The sequence below is a fragment of the Peromyscus maniculatus genome, chromosome 4 (assembly GCF_049852395.1).
Source record: "Peromyscus maniculatus bairdii isolate BWxNUB_F1_BW_parent chromosome 4, HU_Pman_BW_mat_3.1, whole genome shotgun sequence".
Lineage (NCBI taxonomy): Eukaryota > Metazoa > Chordata > Mammalia > Rodentia > Cricetidae > Peromyscus > Peromyscus maniculatus.
The window spans coordinates 36,068,171-36,077,473 of record NC_134855.1 but is presented as its reverse complement, the minus strand read 5'-3'; the positions used below and the strand labels follow the sequence as shown (position 1 = coordinate 36,077,473).

Genomic DNA, 9,303 nt, shown 5'->3' with positions numbered 1-9,303 from the left:
GTTTAGTAACATTCCAAATCCTTTCCATTAAGTATTTTAAATGATGCAATCAGATGTCATCAACCAAGTTCCCTGCTGTGCTCCTGAACATTAGAAATTACTCCCTTTGTACAACTGAACCCTTATACCCATTCACCTCCTGCTTCTCCCAGTCTCACTCCAATTTCCAGGCTCGAGTATCCACCGATATTCCTCTTTCTTCTTTCAGATAAGTTTGAGCTTTTACATAAAAGTGAGAATATACTTATCATCTATCTCTGGCTTATTTCCATTAATATAATGCCCCCTGGTTTCATCAGTGTTTTTGCAAATGGCAGAGCTTTGTTCTTTTTGTTGCTGTTGAATAGCACTTCATTGTGTGTACACACCACACTTTCTTTATTCATTCATCTGTTGGTGGCAACCGTGGCTGATTCCATTTCTTGGCTCCTTGGCATGCTGATTTCATTTCCTTATTTTCTTTGGATATATACCCAGTAGTGGGATTGCTGGGTCATACAAGAGTTCTATTTCTGGCTTTTCTGGGGAAGTTCCATAACATTTTCCACAATAGCTGTACAAATTTACATTCCCACTAACAGTGTGGAAGAGTTCCCTTCTCTCCTCTTCCTGACCAGCATTTGTTTTTGAAATCTTTTTGGTATGTCAATTGAATTTCAAAAATGGTGGTTTCTATTTCAATGAAGTGTGTGTGTGTGTGTGTGTGTGTGTGTGTGTGTGTGTGTGTGTGTGATCTTAAATGACAGATCAATATTTTACTTCCATGGTATGTTATCTAGTCAGGCAAGGGGAGAAAAGATCACTTGTAAATGATATTACTCTGTCTTTTGACTTTTAAAATACATCTAAGTTTCTACCAGAGACCTGTAGCAGCCTCTTCGACTCCCTGAATGCAAGGTAAACTTAGCCTTGTGTAGAAGACAGCAGGGTGAATCCCTTTTTATTCATTAGAAAGTCACGCATTTTGAAAAGGAACCACCCGTCCCCTTTGCCCTGCTCATCTCCCATAACCACATACTCTGTGTGCAGCCCATTGTCTGAAGAAGATTTAGAAATGGCCCCCATCATTTCCTATACCTAGCTCGCCGTTTGATGACTTAAAGCAGGGGGAAAGTCCCGAGGACAAAGGCTGCGCTTCACCCATCGTGTCGGCTCATCTGGTTCAACAGAAATATAGACTATTTATATAAACATCTCAGCATAGCAACGGCGACCTTCATTCTTCTGGTCTCCTGCAGCCATCCCACAAGCCTTGCAAGAAACACAGATTACCTACTCTAAATCTTTGTTTGTGCCTCCTTGAAAGGAAGTGTGCCGGATTTATATTTCTCAACATCTATAGCTGTAATGAGATTTATAGACAATTTAAATACTTTTTTCTTGTGCTTGCTCAGCACTCCAGCACATTAAGAACATTCTACAGAACGGAGCACATTGCATTTTCGGACTTGACCCAAATGAAATGGAAATAAGTGTAATAAGTAGTTGTATCTTTGTACTTAGGCACCCATGCAGACAAGCCAAAGAACCAGGAGCTATCTGATAGCCCCCAGGAGTCCATTTACACTCAGTGCCCTGCACACAGTAGGTGCTCAGTAAATATTGAGAAATAAGGAAACAATAGTGTGGCCCTTTTTAACTATTTGGCTTGCAGTTGTTATCTTAAGGGCGTATCAAGTAACAGTTACTTCATGACTACTTGGCCTCATGGGTTAATGTTTACAAAGTGCTTTGAACTTCTTAGGGAAAAAAAAAAAAAGAATGTTTTCGTTGGCACCGTATCCTACTTGCCAAGGTACATGAATTCCTCCCGTTTCCATCCTCCAGCTGCTAGGGCGGTGCCCTCTCTCTATGCAAGGCTGGATTCTCCCATTAATCCAGTCTTTCCTGCCTCCTCTAGCCTGCTCCGGCACAGGTAGGGACGGGGTGGGAATGGAACGCTTTCAACAGGACAGATTACCTTAAGGACTTGGGGGAAGGTCTGGAGAAGTGAAAATAGGGTCTTTATTAATGCTTTGTAGACGGATTGGTGTCAAGAGGGGTGCGGGAGCCTTGTCAGCCGTGGGAGAAGCTGAGGGGTACACACTCTTCAATGAGGCAGCGTCAAGCTCAGTCCAGATGGGCGTACAGAGGTGGAGAGACAGTATATGCCAAAGCTGCCTCTGCTGATTTTAAGTGGATTATACACATACCTTGACTAGTGTCTGGCTTTTAGTTTTATTATAAAGTACTCATAAGATAGATTTCTTTTATATGGGCAAGACTTAGATCTATTATCATTTCTTTCCTTGTGGTTTTTCTTGTTCATGTGTCATGGTTGCACATAGCAGTGCTCAAATCCACATATGGTCTACTAAAGCAGTCATGGTTTCTAACCTGTTTGTCACAGTCTCCAAACACACTGTCCTTAGATTTAGGAATGTGATGATTAAAAAGGTGAAATGTGGTTTGAAGACCAAAGTTATAGTTTCTATGGAGAATGGATGTCCGTCGGAGTAAATTCAAACAAAAGAGGTTTTTAGTTTGGAGGTTGAGACGTATTAGCTTGCAACTAATAACACACAATGAAGCTTTCAAAGTAATACAGTTGCAGGCTGCAAATAAATAGAACAGCTCCCTGTGGAAGAGCTTGCTTTAAAGGCAGCAACAACGCCTATTTTCTGCATTGAAGCAACTTGTTTTCTAACGCAGACCATGAGGTTTTCTGTGTGGGTGGAAATTTTCCATAATACATATTTATACCATAGCTGCTGTCCATGTGGCACATTTGCTCTCTCAAAACTGTTTCTAGGGACTGGAAATGAATGTCACGTGGGCAAAAACCAACATGGTATTCTCTTAAAGTGACAGACCACCAAAAAAAAAAACAAAAAATGATGCCTGTTCTGCTTCAAAGAAAAACTCAGGTAAGTCTGGTTTTAACTGAATGCTACAAAGTTAACTAGAAGTAGGGCTTTAGCTTTTAAAACAAAAATTATAGACAAACTTCCTTCTAATTGGGAATGCATTCATTATATACCTGAAAACAGAAACAAGGAGAGTAAAATTTGCTCTTAGATAATAGAACCGCTTTGGCATTCTAAAAGTTCACAGTCTGCATGAAAGAAAGCCACAAGAAAAACATCTGTTTGGGAGGGGCTCCAGATAAGAAATGCTTTCTCTCTCCCCTTGATTCATAGTGAATGAATTTCGCATTTGAACAGGGCTGGGGATTCACATTAGCAACATTGAATTTTGTATTTATTTAATCTTTCTGTCTATCTGTGATGCTAGTCCCCATTGTGGAAGAAATAGATGGGATATCCCTTAGGAAAAATGAGGTGGGTAGAATGAGCTAGGACTGGACTCTGTTCCCTTTTCTCTCTGTAAGTATCTTACAGAGATACTTTTGCTCTGGCTTGGAGAGCAGGAGGTGTTCTCACAGACATCTTGCCCCCTACAGTCTTATGGTAAGTTTGAGTGGGAAAAGCAGGGGTTGATTCTTACCATGCATTACTCTGTTTGATTTGAGGGAGAGGAGAAAGTGAACACATTTTAGTGAAGTGTTGTATATTGAGATAAATAAATTATTGCTGGAATTTTTTTTTTCATTCGTGTGCTTAGTGAGTAAGGTGACTTGCTCTTTGCGGTTTCTTTTCTAAATATTTTGGACTTTTACGCTTTGCTTGAAGATCTGTTTATATATGAACATATATACACATATGTATATATAAAATAGCATATGGCCAGTGGATTTGCTGGTGGGTATATCTTGTGTCAGGGGAAATACTGAGCTTATGATATGTAGATAATTTTTTTTATCACAGTCAGAATGGTTTAATGAATATGGGAGTGTGCCATCACTGCAAGAAGAAGGGCAAAGACAAGAGGCAGGGCTAGATAGCTGGCAAGGAGCCAAGTTAAAACTGACTGCACACTAGAACTCAAACATGGCATTCTGATGATTTAGATAGGACAAGGCAACTAGTAGGCATTTACCCTGTGTGCTTATGTGCATGTGTACATATGGATGGGTGTTTGTGTGTGTGTTTGCGCATTTGGGGAAACTGGACATCATCAGCTCTTCTCATCCTTCCAGCTCCGTATCATCTTCAGAGAACAAACAATTCAACATTTTAATTGACTGCTATAAAAACAAGTCAGTGATTTCCTTGCTTTTAGATGCTCTCTGTGAGACAGGCCTGACTGGGGTGCTCAGAGCTCAGCCAGGAACAATTGACAATCAAGTTACCAACAAAAAATAAGTTTACTTTAAACCAGACACAAAGTATTCCCTTAAGCCATTATGTCTGAGTTACACTTTAGGATTGGACCACCAGGGGTCAGGCCCCTGTGTCCAGAGAGCCTGTGTTAAGTACTCTTTGGCATCTTAAAGGAAAGACACAGAACAGTGGATCTCAAATGGATGTATGTAGCTCCCTGGAGAGCATGTAGGTGAGCATTGAGCCTTGATCTCAGCCCTGGCAATTCTAAGTCTGCAAATCTGAGGTGGAGAATGTATGCCTCTGAGAATCTTTATTTTGTAATGGATACAGGCATTGAAGAATATGCCTCTTTTTCATCTCTCTCTCTCTCTCTCTCTGGGTGTGTGTATGTGTGTGTGTGTGTGAGTACACATGAGTCTGAACATGCTTACATATATAGAAACATCAGGAGGCCAGAGGTTGATGTGGGGATGTCTTTCTCAATCACTTCTCCACTTCATTATTTTTGAGACAGGGTCTCTCACTGAACCTGGAGCTTTCCATTTTGAACTAGACAGGTTGGCCAATGAACCCGAGGGATCCACCTTCCTCTGTCCCCCAGCACAAGGGCTACCAGCCTGCATTGCCATATCCAGCTTTTAAGCAGGTACTGAGATCAGAACTCAGGTCCTCGTACTTGCACGATTGTCACTGAGTACTTTACACACTGAGCTGTCTCCCTAGGCTACTCATTTTTCTTTTCTTTCTTTTTTTTTTTTTTTTTTAAAGAGTTAGGTTCTCATCCTATATTCCAGGCTGGCCTTCCACTCCTGAGCCTTTTACATTTCTGTTGCCAGGGTACTGGGAATGAAGCACCACACACTCAGTTGGACAACCTTGCTTTGACAGAAAAGTCTTCAGGTTCTCTAGCCATATATAATTGTTTGTATAATAAAAACAATTATCAAATGTCAGGTGTGCTGTGTGTGGCAGGAAAATGGTACAGATAGGGTATCAACAACTAGAGGACTAGGTCTTAGGACATGAGGGTCAAAGGCTGATGTTTATGGGTTGAACCTATACTGATCAGTGGATAAGGATAGCCCTGGGATGTAGCTCAGTGCTAGCATGCTTGCCTAGCATGTTTGAGGTCCTTGGTTAAATCTATACCACTGCGAGTCATGCTATAGATAGGAGACACATTTCCTCATCACCACGTTTTTCCCGCTCCAAGACTAGTAGTGAGCAACCAAGATGGCACCAGTAACTGCAACTATAATTGATCCGGCAATGGTATTTCAGTGTGTAGTTCAATTGATTTTCCTTGGGAAGATCATTGTGAGAGCCACTAAAACGGAACAAAGTGAAGTACATTCAATTCCATGATTTGTTCACGTCTACCACTCACTATGCATGGGGGTGATTCGTGAAGAGAAACATAGGAAGATAAAGGAAGGGTACAGGGATCAAGTTAAATAAGCTAGCAATGCTGTGCATGGTGGGGGTCAATGAAACCTGCTGACTGGCTCTCGTGTGGCTAGTCCTACGTACTCTCTCCAAATCATAGTTCCTGGTGTAAAACAAGCAACACTGATATCTCAGGGGTTTTTCTTAAAGACAAAGGTGGAATTGGGGGAGCCCATAGGAGCTGATCACATCACCAACAAACTTATACACACGGAACGTGAAGAATGAATCAGATTCTCATTGTTCAGACCCATCTTCAGTTTTCTCCTTCAGTCTCTATCCGCTGTAACAAGGCTTATTTGACAATACTCAACTTATTTTTATGTTTTTCCACGGACAGACTAGTTCTTGAACTACTAGATAGCTATTCTGAGAAATTTTGTTTGAAATATTAATTTTTTAGTTTTTTCCACAAACAAAAATTTTAACTTATAGTTCTTAAACAGCACATTACCAGTGCTTTTTTTTAAAAAAAAAAACTCTAGATATTATTAGTATATTCTCATTTACATAATCATTGATGGTAATTGAGACAAAAGAGCTGACAAACATAGCCACCATTTTTGAAAGCCTGTCATCTGCTGGGCTATATTGCATTAGTCACCCCCTTAGAAAGTATCACTGCTGCTATTTCCACATGAATTATGAAAAGGAATATCACATAGCTGGAACATATTTCAGTATTTTTAGATGAAGAATTTTAATGCACCATTAATTTGCTCCAAATTATTTCTAGAGAACCCTCAAATATAATGAAAAGATGGTAAAATAGAAATTCTATCTAGATTTGACTCTGTGTATAATTTACAGCTACTGATAAGCCAGACAGTCCTATTTCTTCTTGCCTCAGTTAACTTCTTTAGTAAAAACAAGGCCATGCCAATTATGCTGTGCTATGTTCTCAGCTTATAATTTTTGTGAAAGCATTTGAAAACCTGGGTGACATTCTTCCAGCATCTCCAAGCCATCCTGTGTGTCTACTTCATGCATATTTCTAACCCAGACCCTTTACCTAGTAGATAGAAGTTCCTGGCTAGCAAATTCCCTCATGCCACAGCCGGCCTAGCATATGAGAAGCCTGCCACAGTATTAGACATCATTAGGGTTTGCTAGAGCCTTTCTGCGATGTGAATCACATTATTGTACTAATTTGAATGAATATATATTTATTATTCCTCTCTACCTCAAGTTAGAGTCAAAATTTGAATCCATGGCTTTCCTAGTCTACAATTTGTTTTCATTCCTACGGTCCATTGCAAGTCTGCTCTTCTGAGCCCCATCGTTGTTAATCCTGCACAGCTCACTCTTTGATTCAGTTTCTGCTTCATCTTATTGTTTAAATGCAAACTAAATAGCCAAGGAACTGATTCAGTTTTCACTTGTGATATCTTTGGCAGAAGAGATGGCTATCTCATGTTGTTTCCACTTTTATTATTTACTATTAATTTATTATTTATATAGTCAGCTTGCCAGGAGCATAGGTATTGGAACTAATGTCTTCTTTTCCAATTACTTAAACTTTGCCAAGTTTCTCTTTTCCTTTGGCAGATACTTGAGGTTTTGTTTTTTTCTATAAAATACAAAAACACAACATAATTCAGTATTATGAAAGTTTTGATCGCAGCCCAATTTAAAGCTATGTCCTCCAACGTTGCCAGTTAAACACAGGCTTCTGGGTAGAAGATGGGGCTGTGCAATACTTCTGAGATACACTTTCCCTTTTCATTTTCTGGCTTTCTACAGTGTGAGGCAACTGGAGCAAGGATGAGGAGGGAAGGATTCATCCTTCCCATCTAATGTGTAGTTACAGTCTGTCCTCCTGAAGTACGGCAGGACGCCTGGGGCCCTCTGCATAGAAAGCACTTACTTTAGAGTTCTCAGGTTTTCAGAAGCATCCCTAATTTATGGACTGCAGATCCAGCTCCAGTAAGATCTCATTCTTTTAATCCTCTTGTTGGGGTCCTCTTGTTAGCAACCAGCTCTCCTTGGTGAAATTTCTGAAGATATCACACACTTATCTACTTCCCCTAAGCTGCTTGGCTCAAGGGCATGTGCATGTGGGTAGCCCAGGGCTGGGCCTGCTCTCCTTTCTAAGTCTTCTTCTTTCCTCAGAGATTGGGAGGAGGATTGTCCAGGCTCCTTGAGGTGCAGATGTGAAAGCTAGTGCAGGTTTAAGGATGCTTCTCCTGTTGGTCCATGTACTTGGCTCAGTGGTGAGAGGCATGCCCTCAGGAGCAGATGGAAAAATGTGAGCATCACTCCCTTCCTCTCCTCACCCAGGCTCCCTTGCTCTTTCCCCTTCCCAGTCTTCTCTTAGATTTGATCAGTAAGGGGAGGGGGATGGACACACACAACTTGGCATGGAAGTTGAGAGCACAAGAGCCGTTTCCCTGTCCTCTGGTAAGCTTTGTAGAGGTCCCTTGTTCCAGGTGCTATCAACTGTCTATCTTTTAATCCTAATACTGGGAGTCTATAACTGCTAACCCCGGCAATGGGAAAACATGTACTCAATCACCTATTATGCTTATGAACTTTGGGGGGATAGTAATTGATGTAAAACTGAACCTTTCTGATCCATATAAAGCACTGTCAAGAGAATGGCAGTGCAGATAAACATTGGCCTGTTTGTTTTGTTTGTACTCCTAACATGTGGAGACAGAACCAGGAAGTGTGGAATGCTGAGCCACACTCACACAACATAGTGAGAAGATGTCGCCCCCCCCCCAATAAAATCAAAAATAAAAAAGGAGGAAAAGGGAAATTACAACTGGAAATCTATTCCAGGAACCTATAGCACTCAACAGTAAGATCACAACTTGGTGTCCAAGAGGACAGAAAACACATCTTCCAATGGGATATTAATGGACAACACTCAATACCACACAATTGCAGTTAAAACATGGAGATAGCACCACATGCTGCCACAGTGGTAGAATCCCCAGACACTGACCCAACACATCCTCAGATGGTGGGCTAGAACCACAGGAACGTTCACTGATTGCTGGTGGCAATGCAGAATGGTACAGCCACTTTGGAAGACAGTCTGGAAGCTTCCTGCAAAGTTAGATATAGTCTTAGTATAAGATCCAGCAGGCGGGCTTAGTGTTTTTCAAACAAGTTGGACACTATGCCCCCACCCCCCACCTATGCACACCCACACATATTGATAGTTGTTTTGTTCAGCATCCCCAAACACAGGAGAAACCACAGTATCCTCCAGCGAGTGAATGGATAAACAAATGGTCATCGACACGTGCAGGGAAATATTATTTGGAGCTAAAATGAACAGCTATTGTTCATTGGGGTGTAAAAAAACATAGAGGAGACTTAAAGGCATATTACTAGGTGAAACAAGCTAATTTGAAAAGGTTTTACACACACACACACACACACACACACACAATCACAGCACCATGACCTTGTGGTAGAGACAGCACTGGGGTACAAGTAAAGGTCAGAGGTTAAGCAGGAAACAGAAATCAAAGGGCTGGAATACAGAGGAATTGAGAGTAGTGAAACCATTTTGTCCAATGCCACAATGTTGATTGTTCATAGTCATATATTTGTCAAATGCATAGAATACAGAACAGCAGGAGTGAATGGTAATGTGAACTATGGATTTGGGTGATGATGTATCTCAGGTACAACCTCT

The 9,303-nt window shown here is 40.9% G+C and overlaps 1 protein-coding gene across 2 annotated transcripts in view; it reads left to right on the top strand.

Annotated features, from left to right (window-relative positions):
- Positions 1-1,780: 1,780 nt before the first annotated feature.
- The window catches only part of Cytip (cytohesin 1 interacting protein), a 65,304-nt gene continuing 57,781 nt past the window's right edge, over positions 1,781-9,303 (top strand). Inside the window, exons 1-2 of one of the 2 annotated variants that reach the window (XM_076569502.1) lie at positions 1,781-1,915; positions 2,792-2,906. The gene's annotated coding sequence lies outside the window, so the exon portion shown is untranslated. Of the gene's footprint in view, positions 1,916-1,937; positions 2,907-9,303 lie in introns of those variants that run through there. The other variant, XM_076569503.1, reaches the window with a different exon arrangement.